The 18600-nt window shown below is 40.6% G+C and overlaps 1 long non-coding RNA gene across 1 annotated transcript in view; it reads right to left on the bottom strand.

The window, feature by feature from the left end:
* LOC135444240 (uncharacterized) overlaps window positions 1-16544 on the bottom strand; it is a 41005-nt gene extending 24461 nt beyond the window's left edge. The window contains exon 1 of the long non-coding RNA XR_010439186.1: window positions 16426-16544. This is a non-coding gene — a long non-coding RNA (uncharacterized LOC135444240). The remainder of the gene's footprint in view (window positions 1-16425) is intronic.
* Between the last annotated feature and the right edge of the window lie 2056 nt (window positions 16545-18600).

Consider the following 18600-nt stretch of genomic DNA (forward strand, 5'->3'; position numbering starts at 1 on the left):
ATTTCATTGTTACTAATACTGTAACTCTACCTGTGTTACTTTAATGAAAGTTAACACTGAAATAAAAATAATTGTGAGCCTTCCTCCTCCCTTTTAATATTCTTTTTTTAATACCTGGGGTTTAGAATAAATAATACAAACTGTTTATTGGAACATGGCCAGAAATTATAAATTGCAGGCCATGCTTACTTTTAAGACCAAAGAACCGTGGAAGGTAAAATGTATAGTTTTAGATCCACACATGAATTGTTTTAGATCCACACATGAATTGTTTTAAACACAATATTATATCAATTCCTTCACCAGTCCATTAACCAGTGATGTAGGTAGGTACTTCTATCAACACTTCATCCTTCAGGGAGCAACACATCACCATTTTTGTTGTTTTGTAAAAAAAGAAACCAAACAGTTTTGTCTCATACAACAGCCCTGTGATTATCACTGAGGGTCACAGAGTTCACAAATGAGGTCAATTCTTCCCTTGAAATTTTTCAGAACAACACAATGAATTGTTCGCAACCCAAGGTCTAACCAAAACAACTGTGGACCTGCTTTTTCCTGTTTTATCATCCCTCCTCTTCCTTTCCTGACATTTTAATGAGCTATCAGATGTTCCCTGATTCCCAGTCTGTAGGCTTAGTGGCAGCATTCAGAAGCACGTCATGTGTAGTTTTAAAAGCATGCCTATTTTATTAAATTAAACAGGTTCATTCCTTGGTTCATTCCTTGAATTCCAGTGTCCTTACAGTAGAGATTTGGTGCCATCAGAACAGAAAGTGACCTGTAGTCAGGAGGAGGTTGTTCACAATAAACTCCAGTCTCTATCATTCAATAGGTTTAATTATTACTCAGATCCAGCTGAAAAATGGCTTATCTAGTGTCCTGGTATAAGCAAGTACACAAGTGCTTCTTCTAGCCACTGTGTTTCTCAGCCTAAAAAATTCTAGAAAGTCAATTCCATTGCATCCTTCCCTGAAGTTACATAGGCATAGAAGAAACAGGTTGAAATAAAAAAGGAACACCTAAATCAAGTCTCTTAAAATAGCTGCCAACTGATAACTGATAATAAAGCTGCCAGGCTTTGAATTAAGTAAAAAAAGCCCCAAACCACCAAACCCTTACTAAATCTCTGTTTCTAGTCTAACATGCTTAGAAATGAGTCCTACTGTTTCTGGTCACCCTCCTGGAGCAGATACATGGCTTTATGATCAGATTCATCTGCTTTAATTCATCACAGACACATCATACATGTCACTTAATGTATTTGCTGCCATTTGGAATTGTCACTAATAAGGTGTCTGGAAAGAGTTAAAACTCCATCCAGGACTTCCCACCCTTGCTACCCTTATCTCATACCATGTCTTTGCAATGAGATTCTGCAGCTGACAGAAAATTCTGCAGCTGCTATTCTCTCCATGGTCCTGGCTCTTTAAAATGAGTTTCTGCTAGAAGAACTCTTAACAAACAGAAGAGCTTTTAAGTTGTCAAGATGTTGTCATCCTGATAGCTGCCCTAACAAAAGCACAGTTTTTACCTTCAGGAAACATTGTTAATGGCAACACTAATCTGTTAAGGATATAAAATTAAAAGAAAATTTCTAAAACGTTCCAAAACCTAAGAGGTCACAGTGTTATTTATAACACCCAGACAGAAGAGGCACAAACAGCACTGAGGTTCTAGAGAATCCTGAAGCAGAAGCTGTGAGAATGCAAACAGGCACCAAAAGATCTAGATAAGCTGTGTTTGAGCACTGTGCCATAAGATGAGGGCAAACTTCACTGTAATCCATCTGTACAATTTATCATTTATGCTGCTTTTAAATCCAGCTGTGCCCAGACCCAACACACCATGCCTTTCTTCTAGCCATGGTCTGTTAGTAGGAGACAGGAGCTGAAACTCAGCTTCCCAAGTTGCTGCATCTGTTGGAGGGACTTCACCTGCATGGAAGCCATCAGCACAGACTGATGCAAGAGGGACTATTTGGGGTAAAGCGACTGAGCCAAGACACTGAGAGACCAACACTCACTTTCAGTTCTATATTATGGTCAACACCACAATGTATTGCAGAAAAACATTGTGGATGTTGAATTGACCAATGATTGTCAGATCTAGGATTGTTTGTCTGGCACATTTAAAAGGATCAAGTCTTTCTGAAGTAAGGACCATGGCATAAGCTTCCCTGCACACTGAGGGAAAGTGCAGAAGGTAGGAGCTCTGGCAGGTGAGTGTCACTATTCAGGAAGCCTTGGTGTCTCTGTGAGATAGCTTAGTTAGGGAATTCTAATGGAAAAGGTTTGAAATTTTGAGGATAAAATCCACTAGGGAGGCTTGTCTCTAACAGATCTAAAAGACAATGAATTTCTATGAAAGCCACCTATTCTTGATCAAACAGTTCTGCCTTGCATCTCTTTCCCTTACCCCAAGGTCTCATCTTGCCACTATCTCTATGCTCACCCGCACTCTCCCTCTCCCACCATCACAAAAAATTCTGCTTTACCCTTTCAGTCCATTCACTACTCTCCCTCATCAAAGCCAATGTTCATGGCACTGACCACTGCTCTCTCCTGTCTCCTAGCTATCTGTAGCCTGTTCTGGTAGCACATGGGCAACCTGGCCAGAACCTCTCTCCCCATAGCAATCCTCCTCATTTGTGCTCCTCCAAGTCATGGAAATAATTTGGCCTCCCACAAACTGAGCTGCTTTGGTGCATGTGAGCATTACTTTCCTCTGCCCTCTCAAAACAAACCAAAGGAAGCCAAGATGATTAGGAATAAATAAGAAAATAAGCAAGACCTCTCACTCAGATGACTGCTGACATCACTCCAGTATTAACAGCAAGAGGGTTTTGTAGGATAAAAAAGTGGATCAAAAGTGTTTCCAAAAACCCTAAGTTGCTGATGTTTAGGTTAGGTATGGTTATAATCTTACAAGATACATGGAACAAGAAGATGGTTCCAGAGGAGCCCATTTGCAGATATTGGTTAGCCAATGCTAGCTGCTCCTCTGAGTCAGGGTCAGGCAAAAAGTGTCAGTGTCTGCTCTTGGGTTTTAGTCCTTTCTTCTCCAAGGCCAATTGCTAGCTCAGTGTAATATCCTTTTGGGATATGAAGCTGGAAAAGCTCAGCACAGCTTTGTTGGCTGACTGGGCTGAAAATGAAATGCTTTATTTTCAGATCCAGCATATTACACACCTGCTTCCAAAGCTGACAAGAATTTATATTCTTTTGATTGGCAAAAGAAACATTCTAATATTGTCTTTGAAGGCTGTTAAATGTACAACTGGAATCATCATGCTTTAAATGCTGTGGTATTAGCTGTTACTGTGATCACTGTCAGCAAAATACACAGACAAAAGTATCTCCTTTCACCTCTCAAAAGCACATTTCAGAGAACAGATGGAAGCAGAAACGTTGGGAATGGAGGAGAAAAGTCAGTAGTAGTCCTGGTAGCCTCAGAGGGCTGCTAGGAAATACTTTCCCCTCATGACAAAAGGATGATTTCACTGAGACCTCAATAACTGTGAAATCCACCTTACTAGGGAATGTGCCCCCAAAAAAGGCTTGAAACTGAGGCCTTCAGAGAGGTCAGCTAGCTTGTGCGGTCACCTCTGTAAATAGGGGGAAAATGCAAAGTAAATAAAAATGTGAACTTCTATTGCCCCTCACTATAAAGCAAGCTGTTTACCACCATCTCTTCATCTTTTTTTTTTGGGAGGGGGGTGGGGTGGGAGAGGGCACAAATAATTGACCCTTCAGCCTTCCCTATTCAGGAAGATGTTTTTTCCAGCACGCTTCTGTGCTCTCTCTACCTCCAACAGACTGTAAAAACACAGAAAAACAGGTTGGGAGGACGTATCTTTTAAAGGGTTCAGGTAGGTTACAGGAAGAGGCTCTGAATTGTTGGCAGGTGGAAAAATTGATTGTGGGTGATCCAGCCATGATGACAATGCTGGGAAAATACAGGGGAATAACTTGTTTGTACCATAGCACATTTCTGTTTGCCATTTCTTTAAGGATAAATAATTAGGATGTAAATGAAATATGTCCAATCAATATTTCTTCACAAGAGAAAGATTTTGGTACTCTACAGCTATGACCCATGTTGCTTTTATCTCATATAAACTAACCAGATGCAATTGCTTTTTTTTCCAATAAGCTTTGTGATTCTATCCCCATCTCATCATTCCTACCAGCTCACTTGGCATGATTTAAGCTAAAAGCAAACACCTTGTAGCCAAACCCTCTTCTTTAAATGGAAGTATTTCTCCTTTCTGCCTTTAATGGGTTTATTTTCTAAACAAGTCTTAATTGGTCCAAAACACCTTAAAACACATGCTGTGAATTCACATTTGGGAAAGTATGCCACTGTCCATGTTTAAAACCAAACTCAAAAATACTTTAAAACTCTAAAAGAGTGCACAGCAGTTTAATTGATTCCAGCCACATTAACAGTTGCAAAAAATCTGTGGTGCTTTACTTGGGAAGTAATGGGTTGTGAATAATTTATTTTTTATTCCTCGCTTGCAGGTGATGGGGATTAACCTGGCTATTTCAAATGAGTTTTAGATTATTTTAGAGTGCTGAATAATATCCTGTTTGAAGGCAGCTATTATATGTCAACAAGCCAATGTTTGTGCAGCAGGTCATTCAGAAGTGAGAGGAAATTCTGACCACATACTCAGAGTTCAAGTGCTGAATATTTTATGAACTTTGCCTGTAATACAGGGAATAAACTCAAACTGCTTTTCTTCATTCCCCTTCTTTCTTCTCCTAATTCCCCTTTCTTCTATGCCTTTTAACACTCCAGTGTCATACTAGGTGTTCCTCTCTGGAAACATAAGAATACAATTTATCACCTCTGTTCTAGTAAGCATCGCATAAGTTCCTACTCTGAAGCAATCCTACTTAAAATTAAACATAGCTGTCACTGAGTAAATATCTGTGCCTTATGGTTACGGCTGCAAAATTGCTCACTAATGACTAGGTGTGGCTGATGGCAGGAGCAGCTGTCCTTGCTCACAGAGAAGCACGGCTTCCATGCCACAGCGGGACCCATGCCATGGAGCTGATGCGAGCAGGTGTGCCTCCAAAATTACATCTAGGAAGGTAAACACAGGCAACGGAGCGTGGGTATGGGATTACTTCTCAAAACTCTGAACAGTCACGAAAACCATTTTCCTGCTGTTTTTCATATATCTGCTAGTGCTGTTCATCATCCTGCTTAGCTCATGTCAGGAATCACCATTTCTAAGCTTGCCTCCTTCCAAAGAGTTGTTGAATGTCAAATCACTTACTTGGGCAGCAAGGAATGAGAAAAGTTTCTGCAGTGCAGTCTGGACAGAAAAAATTTTCTGGCCACAGTGGCATTAGTAATCTCAGCCATCTCTCCCCCATTTGCTAAAACAAAGACTCTACAAGGGTTTCTGCAGAGATTTTGGGGCAGATTTCGTCACATTAAGTTCAGCTTTCATTTGATCAGAGGGCCTAGAGCAGCTCAGATCTCCAACACAGTGTTCTCATTAACATTAGGTTTGGGTTTGCTTTTAGTGTGCATGTATGTATTAAGAACATCCAGATATGGCCTATTCCACTTCATTACTACTGAACAGGAACATTGTACACACTAGCCTTGTTGGAAACTGCTATTAATAGAGGAAGTGATTTTCTTATTGGGTGTAAAAGCAGATAGAAAAGCAACAATCCAACCTCTCTGAGCCCTCCTGATTGTGTCTGGGCAGGGGTAACGATGCTGCTTCACCCAGACTGATTTTCTTACAAAGAGACACTGTTCAGACAGACCCTAATTATATTTTTGTCCATTTTAAAGGGACAACATAGTTAATAGATTCTGATTTCCCTGAAGTGACTAATATCTAGGCAACCTTGAATTTCTCCAGGCTGTCCTAGCCCATACCTGAAGGCAAGACATTTCTGCCTGAGGGAAGATGCAGTCCCATAGAGACATTAATGGGAGTATTTGCTCCCATTTTCTGAGCATTGGGTTGTTACCTGAGCAAAGGCAGAAGGAAAGGCGTGTCACCTTCCTCACCACAGAGTCACATAGGGGATTGGGAGTGGAGACAGGAATAGACTCACCATGAAGCCACACGTTGACTCAACAAGCACCACAATGAGTGTGCTCCCAAAAGGCACAGAGGAGCCTGATGAAGCACTGCTTTCCATGGGGAACAGCCCCTGGAGCCCAGCCAGTCAGCACACTGCTGCCTGCCCATGCCTGTCTTTAGTGGCTTCATCCAGGCCATAGGAGGCTGGGAAGAGCACATGTGTGGGTTGGAGATAAGGTGAGCCATGGTGCACATGTGAGCTCATCTAGCACAGGACAGCAGCAGCAGATGAGCTGTTTGAACTGCACACAGCCAATTGCTGCAAGCAAAAATTGTCCCTCTGCCAACTGATTTGGCATAAAGTGTGATACCCAAGTGCTCATTGAAACAGTGACAGATGCAAGACTTCCTGGCCTTATCCCACTGTTTCAACACCCCTACTCCCATGCCCTCAACACTGAGAGGACTTAAAGACCCCCGGGAAGCAATGACAAAGTACTTTCAAAAATACCAGCTTGTCTGAAGAAGGCTTTATGTGTCAAAAAGCCTGGGTTTTTTTTTCTTAAATGCTATGAATGTTTCATTTTTCTAAAATTGTTGCTGAAATTTGTATTTGTATGTAGCTATTATATATATATTTATACACACATGTTTAACCTTAGAAAACCTGCCTGTGGGCACAGCAGTGGCAAATCAAAAGGAACCTGTGACTCTTCATAAGTTATTACATGTACTGTAAACTATTATGTTTTAAATAGTCACTAGAGTTATTAGGGACTATTTGTAGGATGACACAACATTTTTGAAAAGCTTGAGATCACATCAGACCATTCTAAAGGCTAAATAAAGGAAGTACAAAATAGTCTACAGTCAAATGCAAATGAAAATTAGTAGGGAACATTTCAGTCATTGTCATTACAGGAACAAAAGACGTATTTTAGAACATTTACTAACAGGCACCAAAAAGCCAAACCTTATCAAAACACCAAGCAAAACAAAATGTTGTGCAGCAGCCCATCCCTTCAAACTTGGTATTCAAACAACCTCATCATTCCACAGGGGAGATGGTCATTTTGCAAACAGACGCGGTTGCAAGCAGTGCCAATGGCAGAGGAAAGGAGACATATTTCATACTGAGGAGGGAAAGACAAACACACTCACACCCTCCTCTGCCTGCCCCCTTCCCTGGCAGAGGCCTAGCTGTGTCAGTGAGCAACAGCATTCCTGGTCTTCAGAAACCTTTGGAAGGAATCCAGAGCCATACATGTATGACTTAACTCTCTCCCTTTTCCTGGTATAAACCTGGCCATGTGTTAAATACCTGACTTGTTCCTTGCATTCTGCTTATCCTTTCTCATTATTTTTCTTGTTCTCTGCCTCCAAAATGACTGAGATCAAGAGGAAAGGGTAAAGTGGAGCAACAATCCCCCACTGCCTTCCAGAGCAAACCTTAGGGAAAAAAACCTGTCATGGCATTTTCATTTATAGCAAGTAAGGTCTTCTTGACTCTGGCTGCACATTACTGCACCCTTGGCACCAACGAACTAGCCAAAATAATTTACTGGCTCGTAGATACTCAGCACTCCAAAAAACTTTTCTCTGAGAACTTTGCAGTTGTTCTTCCCAAACACACTGGAAAACCACACCCAGTTTGTGTGAGCTTGTTTGTCAGCTATGCTCAGCACTTCAGAGTGGATTTCAAAACAAAACAAAGACCTCAGACCAACTGCTCCACACAGATTATTTCTCAAAGCCTGAAAATCAGCCTTGTGGAGTCAGGACTGCATCAGGGCTTGCATTTGTACTGGTCACATCAGGTCCTGTGGCTGCTGATGCTCCCAGTGATTACAGCAACTGGAGAGGAGCAATCCATTACCTTTATCACAACACATTTGATCATGACAGACAGAAGTGCTCTAAACATAGTGCATGATTTATTCCCAGAGCTTTCTAATTTAGCCACTGAGACAGGTTAGTTGCTTAGACTGAATATTAAAGATTTCTTACTGCATTAGGTCAGAGTAGAGAAAGCGATTTTCATTTCTAGAAGGTAAAGCTTTTGGGGAAAAAAGATAATATCAGGTACAATTATGTCTCTGGTCACTACTTAGATATTCTTTCCAGATGTCAAGAGACTGGCACAATCACATCAGGGACTCCTGCTGCTTCAGACCACTGTGTTCTTACCTATCCAGACAGAACAATCCAGGAGCTGCTCACATATAAGCACCTAATTTGTAACTAATTGTTTGTAAGGTTTTTTTATTCTCAGCTGCTTTTTTTTGAGAAATTGCACTTCTTGAGAGAAGGAACAGACTGTGTGCATATGTTCAGACTATACATGTCACCAACACAAAGAATTTTGCTTGAATTTCTCCTTCAAAGTGTGACTCTTTCAGTCCTAAAATCTCAAAGGTCAGCCCCCCTGCTAGTCCCTTCTTTAAACCATGTGTGGTGGTATTTACAATGTGTGTTTGTCATATACATGTGTATATAAAATTTATTTCCATCATATATATGTTTATAAAATCACACAGAGATGTTGCTGAGTTTTCAGAGGTTTCAAGGACTTTAAGACTAAATATCAAACAATGTTTGTATAATAATACATCACATGTTTACATACCCCTTAAGTGCTTTCAGCAGTTATTTCTGCTGTGTAAAGATTTGGTTTCAGTAGGTCTTTATCTGATCTCAGCAGTTATAATTTAATACCAGAAAAATGATAGTAATTGTTGCACGTCTGTTATCATGTGTTAACTAAGCACTACATGTGTTACTACATCAATGGTCTATTCTGGTATGAAAATTCTCTCTCAAGAAATAAAGGAAAAACAATAAAAGATCTATTTCTTGAAGTCTAGTGGGAAGTAGGACTACCCTGAGTAAAAGGACAATTAGACTCCCAATAGCAAACAGCAATTACATTGGTGACTTTTGTGTTTGAAATAAATTATTCTTTTTTTAAAGCTTCATTTAAAAAAGCAATTTCTTTACTTTTACATTTTCTATTACATATTAAAATATAATTCCATGTCTTGAAATTATGAAGCTAAAATTGACCTTCAGACTCTGAAGTAGCTACAGCTTACTTTTGGGATCCCAATGAAAACACTTACCAGAGTGGGCTACATTTACTTTGTAAATCATTGCCATAAAACATAAAATGCAATTACTTTTTTTACATTATACATAATATAAAAAGGGCAAAGAAGGCAGGCAACATTTCAAATTGCCATCAATTTCATTTGACTTTATTTGAAGTTCCATTCTCCATAAAATACCAGTGTCTAATGAGGAAACACATGCAAGCAATGCACGTCCAAAGGCAGGCATTGCTTCCTCAGAAATATAAAAGTCTGAGATGGGTCATCAGAATTCAACTGCAAAGTTGTGTATTAACTCACCAGTTCAGGTCAGTCTTCTGTATCAGAGGAAGATAGCCTCTGTCCAACTAAAATTATGCCTCTCTTTTTGTACAATTCTATGGAAGGTAGTTTTCTTCATTTCACTTCACAGAAGTGCAGTTTATAACCCAGGATCTGATATCTGACATTGGTCATATAATTTGTCTGCTGCAAAACTGTTAATGGTAACAGAATGCTCTAATAGTTTAGGTCTTGGAGATCTTAATTTTTATTATATGCTGTTAGCACTGAATTCTGCAGAATTATTTCCTTTCATTCATTTTAAGGATATTCAACTTGCTGCTCCTTGTGACTATAGCTTTCATTTCCTGGGGACCTGAAGCAAGACTTTCTCATTGCTCTTTCTTACCTGGGTGTAGCAGACTGAACTGCTGTCAATAACCACTCCTAAATCTCTGCTTCTGAAGAAAAGCTTCCTTGTTTTTTATTGCCATTTCTGTAAAAAAAAAATCTTCCTATTGTACCTAATTCTGTATGTGTACAAGTTAAAATTTACCTATTATTTTGTTCACTGAAGTGAAAAAATGGAATAGGAATGAAGTTTTGAAACAGGTATGAAGTTTTCTACATTTTTTAAGCTCCTCTAGTTTTTCTAACATGGATAGTGATATGTAATGACCACACCTTCAACTCAGTCTTAAAATCACCAACAAAATTGGTCAAGAGTAATCCCAGCACAGATCTTTGCATGGTGCTGCTAGGTGACCTACCTTTCAAAAAACAGCCAGGACTTAAAACATTTGATGCCTAGCCAATATTTAATTCAGAAAAAAAATTATCTGTCTAACAAGAAGAAAGGACTTTATGTTAAAAACATCACCAAAACCTCCTAGAAACCTGGATGATATACACCAGATTTTTTCTTCCTAATATTTTAAATAAAATCTTCAAATAACTTCAAAGACCAGCTGAGGACTTTCACCAGAAACCATATTGTTATTCAGATGATGTAATTCTGTTTTTCTAAGCATATGTTTCCGTTTTGTCTGACCTGAAATGCTTCCCCTCTATGTAGGTTATTGCACATTCACCTGCAAATCCTGAGGTCACCCTTCAGTGCATTTTGAAAGTGATGCTCCCTGGTGACACTTTCACAGCAACCAGGAAGAACTCCTATTTTAGGGAATATATTGCATGTGTTTGTCAGAAGATTTCCAGTTTTGGAGCTGAGATCCCTCACAGCTTGAGATGTCACCATCTGGTCCTAGCAGTTCACTAGAATTAAGATTCCCAAATTGCTCCGTGAATTCCTCCCTGGAGGTTTCTCCCCTTCTTAAAAACATACTAAGGGCTAAGGTTTCCCTGGGGTGAAATTTCCTTGGGATGAAAATTTCAACAGTGGACATCTTTAGCCTAGTTTAACTGCTTCAGGCAACTAGCTTTTTTTCAGGCTTGTCATCTGTCTTTAAACTTCTTTTTCCAATTGATCCCTCAAGGTCCGTGGAAACCAGCGCAATCCTTCTGTCTCTGACACACATTGATACTTCTTGCTTGGTAGCAGTAGCCATCTCTTTACCTCTTCTGCAGTTAAGGAAGAAATCTTTACTTATGAGCTTAGAAGTTACAGTGGAATTTTTCATCATGTTTGGAGGTAGGAGATATTTTGCAACTGGAAAAACACTTTGATGCAGCTTGTACAGATAAACAAAATCCAAGAGCCTAAAGGAACTTAAAAGGGTCACTGTGATCAGCTGATTTAAATTACAGCACAAGCCTGATCTGCTTTCTGCTACCCAAGTTTCTAAATCCATGCTTTTGTTGTGATAACAATGTCCAGGAAACTGACCCAGAGTTTGCTCCCTTTTATCCCACAGACTTTACACCTTAGAATAAAGGGGTGGCTTTCAACAATGTAAGCAGTAATACAGAAGATAACTATTTCTCATCTACATCTAGTAGCACAGCAAATGGAAAAGGAATGAAGGAGAGGCAGACTCTGAAGGGAGCCAGCATTGCAAGGAGAAGAACATGGCTGACCAATGAATACATGTAAAAATATACTTAAGATTAAAGACAAAAAGCTTGGTGACCAAGCCAGAAGGAAAGGAACTGGTGTGGTGGAGGTTAATTGAAGCAGGGTTAGGAACTGGATTTAGTCTTAGGACATGTGAAGCAGGGAAGAAAGGCAGAAACATATTTTGGCCAGATAGATCAGAATGAGAGATAACCAACCAGTGGTTAACCACCTTCACACAGAATACACTACATCTTCTTCTAAGATGAGGAAACCCTTACTTTGCTCTAGCAAAAGGAAATTTGGAGTACTCTAGGTTATCTTCTCTCAGGAATATGAATACTCATAGCTTGGCCCTACTGGGGTCCCAGTTTTTGGAAAACTGCAGTTGTGAGAATTTGTGAGCAAGACTTGATGACCATTGGTTAATCTGTCTTCTTCCTCTTCTTGAAAATTATATCATGCATCAGGCCAATTTTCTTTAATGACGAGAAGACTGCTGCCAAATCCAGATGCTCCCATAAATGGTCTTGTTAGACATGGACGTGACAAAGCACACTCTACTGATCTCTGTCTGTGCAGACCCCTGAGCACTATTCCAGGAGAAGCCACTGGGTTGCTGCATGTGTATCTGTCTCCCTTTTCACACTTAACAGCTCCTTTTTTCTCCACACTTATTCCTTGTCATCCTCTTCCCTTCAATACAGTGACTCATACACAATATATAAAATTGTTTTCAAAGCTGTTGACTTAAATGAACAGTCAACAGCTTACCAAACTCTGACAGAGAAATTAGACACAAGCTGATAAAATCAAACACACATACCAAAGGTGTAATGGAAACACAGAACTCCCTGTGTGAAAGTACTTTTGAATAAAGAAAGTATTTAGGAGCACTGCTCTTCTAATGGTAGATGGTCTTTTCTACTCTTCAGGTTTTTTCCAATACACCAGAATTAAATCCACTTAAAAGCTTCCCTCTTGCTTGAACACCAGTGGGACAAAGCTACAGGCAGCTCTGAATTGCAGTTCACATGTGGCACTGACAGAGCCATGTCCTTCCCAGAAAACCCTATTAAAACTAGTATAGCACACACCACTAAGGCCATTAATGGACTCCAAGTAGCAGCTATTAATTTGGTCTCATAATCTCATGTGAGATCAAGACTAGGTGCCTCCTATAAAATATGCATTACTGTAACATTGTACAACAATTACAGCTGTAATGTACAACCTGTAACAAACTGGTCATAGTCCTGCTCCCCAGAAGGCAGTTTTCAGAGTCATCTTGCACTTCTAAAGTTGGGACAGGTCATTTTAGAGCTGATGTTGCAAAAGATAAACAGCACAGAAAAAAAGGTTGTACACTTCTGGAGGTTGGAGCTGAAATCAATGGATGCCTTGTTTTCTTGTTTTTGTTTTTAACTTAGTGTGCAAAGCAAAATAAAAGGCAGGTTCATGGAGCCAGTCTTGTGCCCTTCCCTCTGTGTGCTGCATAACATGTTCTGCTTCTCACCCACACCCACAGTCTAGGGGCCAAGGCAGTTGTTTGGCTCATGTGTCACCAAAACCAGACTGTTCCAAAGTGACCTGCCAGAGGACAAAATTATGGTCTCTAGAAGCTGAGGACAAGGATCCTCATTTCAGATTAAACCCCAAGACAAATTTTCTTTTTTAAGTGTGACTTTGAAGGATGCCTCCTCTCAGAGATGCTACACTCATTCAAGGCAGTGGTTTCACAGCTGAGATGAGGCTGAGTGCTCTTTAAGCAATAGGGTTTCAATTAAAGTAGCAAGAGAGTTTTTGGTTCTTGGAGCAGCACCACGTCAGTGAGCCTAAGGACTCCAGATGTTTATCCAAAGAAATGTCATAGCAACAGCCTCTCTGACACAGCTCCTCTGTGCTGCAGCATGCTTCAGGGGTTGTCATCATGACCTTCTTATTGTTGCCACTCCTCTCCACTCCAATCCATGGAGATTTGTTACTTTGGCTGACTTAGCCTCTTCTCAGTACTTAGGAGACTTTACCACAACTCTTTCAGCATTGCTGCTGTCCAGTTCCAGGGCTCTGGATTATTGCAGATTACAGGTAACAAACTGCCTCCTTTATGTACGCTCTCAACACCTCACTATAAGCTTCCTGGCAACTGGATATTTTCAGCTGGAAAGCTGGGTGGCAAAAGATTTTCATCAGCTCAGAAAACGCTTTCCTCAGTGGATAAATGGTACTTCTTGTCTGCAGTTTAGATAGGTAGAAAAAAGGATGATCCCTTCTTCTGAGTGATATAGTTTCTTGCACCCTTGAGTGCTCTTGAATAGGTCACAAAGTCCAGATTGAAGGTCTGCACCAACTTTTGCATTAGAGTGCTCAGAGCCAAAGGGACTTGATGCCCTCTCTTCTGGGGCAAGCAGAAAAGTGTTTTCCACATCTCTTTTGAATGATCTAATGACCCAACAATACTCACATCCAAACTCCTGCTTTGTGCCCATTTCCACGTAAAACTGTGTTATGGCTAACTGGTAAGGAATAGAGTAGACTAGGCCAGAATAGACTGTTTCAGTTGAAAGTGACCTCAAATTATCATCTTGTTCAACTGTCTGACAGCTTCAGGGCTGACCAGAGTTAAAGATCATCATTCAGTCTCACTGTCTCTTAAACATTCACAGGCTTAGGACATTGACAACCTCTCTTGGAAAACTGCTCCAGTGCTTGAACACTCTTTCAGTAAAGAAATGCTTCCTAATATCCAATCTAAATCTTGTCTTGTCACAGCCTTGATCCATTCCAACATGACTTGTCATTAGGTACTGGAGAGAAGTACCCAATGACAGGTCATGTGGGAAGGGTACTTCTCCTCAGGAAGGTGTAGAGAGCTAAAGGATCATATTAAAAGCAAGTTAACATGGATGGGAGCTGGAGAACTTGCTGGGAGTGTTTGAATAAATAGTTTGAAGCATACCCCTTATTCTTGAAGTTTGGTTTCACTTTTTATTTTTTTCAGGGTGGCCTATTTGAGCTATAAGCAGTTCATTTTCTCTAAATGGGTCAGAGTTTTTCAGTCCCATGATCTTCTATTGTTGCTAAGGCATCAGTGCTTTTCAATCTGACTGCCCAGTGAGACCTCAGAGGTGCAAATCTATGATTCAGACTGGAAAGTGTAACTGCCAGTAAAAGGAAATGAATCATCTGTGAGAGACTCAGGAATCAAACCTAGAGCAGAAATGGACGTGTGTTGGGTGTGCATGGCCAGGTTTTGGCAGTGGGGAGCTACAGGGGTGACTTCTGTGAGAAGCTGCCAAAGCTTCCTCCATGTCTAGCAGAGCCCATCCCTGGTAGCTCCAACATGGACCCACCACTGGCCGTGGCTGTGCCACTCAGAGGTAGTGGTAACACCTCTGTGATAACATATTTAAGGAGAGGGAAAAAGTTATTACAGAGTTGTAATTGCAGCCAGAGAAGAGCAGGGTGAGAACATGTGAGAGACAACTCTGCAGACACCAAGATCAGTGGAGAAGGAGGGGGAGGAGGTGCTTCAGAGCCAGAGAGGAGATGCCCCTGCAACCCGTGGTGGAGACCATGGGGAAGCAGCTCTGCCCCTGTAACCCATGGAGGGATGCAGAGATCCACCCACAGCCCATGGAAGAGACCCACACTAGAGCAAGAGGGTGCTGAGAGGAGGCTCTTGCACAGGGGGAGGCCCATGGTGGAGCAGGCTCCTGTCAAGGACCGACAAACCCATGGAGAGAGCAGGTGTCCTGGTAGGACTTGTCACCCTGTGGAGAAGCAGGTTGTCCTTAAATGATTGCAGCCCATGGAAGAGTGACCCATGCTTCAGCAGTTTGTGAAGGGCAGTGGTCTGTGGGAAGGACTCATATTGATGAAGTTCATGAGAGGGACCCCGTGCTAGAGCAGGGACTGACTCTTCTGCCTGAGAAGGAAACAGCATCAAAAACAACCTGTAACGAACTGGCCACAGCCAACATTCCCTGTCTCCCTGCACTGCTGAGGGGGAGGAAATAGAGTTCAGGAGGGAGGGACTGATGGGGGCAAGGTGATCTTAGGATTTATTTTATTTCTCATTATCCTGCTCTGGTTTTAGTAGTAATAAATTCGCTTGATATCCCTAAGTTCAGTCTGTTTGGCTTGTGATGGTATTTGATGAGTGATCTCTCCCTGCCCTTAACTCATAAACCTTTCACCATATTTTCTCTTCCCTGTCCAGTTGGAGGGGGAATGATGGGCACCTGGCATCCAGTCAGGTTCAACCCACCAAAGGATGCCATGTCCTTGGCTTCTGTTGATGAGGTATTGTTTTTCTTTCGCAGTCTCAGAATATATTAATCTTTCCAAATAAAACATTTTTGTCAGCTTTTTACAGTCACAGAAGTGTTCTCTGGGTCAAACTGGTATCAGACTGGGACAAGGAGGTGGGAAGTAGGATAAGGAAAGGAATCAACCCACTGATGGTGTCTTGTGCCTTTCTGGTCTCTTCCCGTCTAGTGAGCCTGCAGCATGTTCCCTCTGGCTCTTCTCTCCAGAGCATTTCCAGTGTCATAAAGTTAAGCACATCTAAAAGCCTAAAATGCTGCTGGGGCAGGTTTCTGTGGGCATCTCACAGACCACCTGTGAAACAACCATGTAGACAGGAGGAAAACTGATCCCTGACCCCAAGGCCTCCTCACCAGCAATTATCACATAGAAAATGGGCACAAATATTTTGTCTGTAAGCTCTCCCACAGCCATTCCAAGCAGACTTTTTCAAATAACAAGGAAATTGCTTCTTAGCTACAAAGTGCCTGTTCCTCAGCAGGTCTGCTCCCTCCTGTTCTTTTATTTCACTGAAAGCTTAAAATAAACTCTCCAAAGACCATGTTGCAAAACCAAAAGTTAAACCAGCATCCAGCAAAACACATATGAAGACAAATGGCTAAAAGTCACAATTTGAAACTTCAGCAGTGTCAAATTATTTCAATCCCTACCTGAATTGTTGTGGATGGTGATGTTGCAGCTCAGAAAGACAGGCAGACCAGGCCAAATGCAGTGTTGAACTCCCAGGGAAGCTGGTGGGATAACAGTGATGGGAATGAGATGGGCTGTCAGCCTTCTGGATGAGTTGAAGGAAAGGACTGTCAGTGTCAGAAAATAAGCTGTTTTTTCTATTACTTGTGCTAATACATAGTCTTTGAATCCAGGACATCTTCTTAGGGAATAGACAGAAAGGTACAGTTACTGGGTCCAAGGACAATTCAGACAATTATTTCTTCTTGTAGTTAGCTCCTGTCCATAAAATAGAATGGCTTAAAATGGAGAGGTGTACTAAAAATTTTGGACAACAACAGAAACACTCAATTTTTATAAAAAGCTTGTTAGGAAAATGGGTTAAATGAATTAATTAGTTTCCCAGTTGCCCTGCAAACACTCTTCTCAGCTCCTCTTAACTCATTCACCCCACTTATCTACCCAAACACAGGAGAGATGTATCAGTTCTCCACCATACTTGGTAAAAATACAATATTTTCATGTTTACTCTTAAAGGATGTCTCTTTTCCACTTGCATTTCCTGGAAGATATGCTAATTCCTTCAGGCTTCTTAAGATATGCTAGTAACATCATCATTTTATCTTAATTACTATCTCAGTTGGAGCCACCGAGTTGCTATCTTTGATTTTGTTGTCTCTGCAAATACAAATAAAAAAACCCCATACTTCAGTGGTTCTTTACAAGAGGCTACACAGTGTGTGCCTCTAGCTCCTACACAAAGAATTAACAGACATAGTATTCAGCAAGTAATGCTTTCCCAGGAACCAGAGTGCTGGGGCAGAATAGCAGTGATGTACAGGACTGTACCTACACTCCTGGGAGTGTACAGAATCTGCTGGAATGTGGGAAAAGTTAAGGTCACTTTATGGAACAAGTTGACTTACTCCATATTACTGTGAATGGCAGGAACATTTAATAAGTGCTTTTTAAAAGTTATATAAATTTCCAGATTTATCTCAATTTGGCTTCATGAAAACAGAAAAGTGTAAAACTTTTAAAAAAAGCATTCTTTCTCTCTTTGATATTAAAAGCTTCAAAGAGCACATAACCTGGGACTTCTTGGAAGTGTGGCTCCATTCTTTACCTCGTCTAATATTTGCTACTTATTTGGTATGCCAAATTTTCACATCCAGTGCATAATAAAGTCCTATTAATGTTGCTTTATTTTTTTTCTGGGAGTTTTATGCTTCTTCCTCAAAAAGGATGAAACAATTTTTTTTTTTGTTGTGATGGACATCAAAATCAATGGGCCTCACCACCCCTGGAGTCTTGCTGGCAGGGAATACTTATGTCTCAGAAATTTTCCTAGCTTTTTTGGTATCCCTACATCCATTCCCATGAGTGGGAAATCCTCTCAGGAGCACAGATTATTAATTCATTCTGTGATTGTAGCTGAGACTTGACTGCCTTGAAAGGATTGACTTTTCTGTCTTTGCTCTTTTCCTCTTCATTCTCAAGCTTAAAGTCAAATCATAAGCTCATGGGAGAGGAAAAAGAATCCCCAGTGCCAACATTCCACTACTCCCTACTCTCAGGTCCATCAATCTACAAATGCACAGAACCTTGTATTTTTAAGATCCAGGGTGTAATTGATACTATTTGAGTCACGCAGGTGCACTCAGGCCTGTGGGGCCTTACTAGCACTGTTTGCTTACAAAACTGACAGGTAAATGGAAAAGGAAAATGTTTTCTAATTTTTTTCATATTTATTTAATATATTTTTTTAGATAGTGAAATATATCAGATGGTCCTTATGCTTTTTTGATGTCTATCTCAGAATGGCGTGTGCGTTTTTGTTATTCATAAGCCACCTCAAAGCCTTTTGCGTATCTGATTTTTTGCCTGCTTTCTTGAGGAAAAAGAAGGTTTCTTCAATCACACTGTTTGTAAAACCCTGCTTCTGATACTGTTTTTATACCACTGGTGAATCTCCATCAGATTGGGAAGACAGGTGAGCTCCTAAAGATGTGAAAATTCTACAAGTTCTGTGAAATCCAGATGAATTTGTGTCCCCAGTACGACAGATAAAATCCAGCACTCTACAGACTTAATCAGTGTACACATGTACATGCAATAAAACATGTAGGGAACATGGGGAAGAGTTATTGTTTGTG

The sequence above is a fragment of the Zonotrichia leucophrys genome, chromosome 2 (assembly GCF_028769735.1).
Source record: "Zonotrichia leucophrys gambelii isolate GWCS_2022_RI chromosome 2, RI_Zleu_2.0, whole genome shotgun sequence".
Classification (NCBI taxonomy): Eukaryota; Metazoa; Chordata; class Aves; order Passeriformes; family Passerellidae; genus Zonotrichia; species Zonotrichia leucophrys.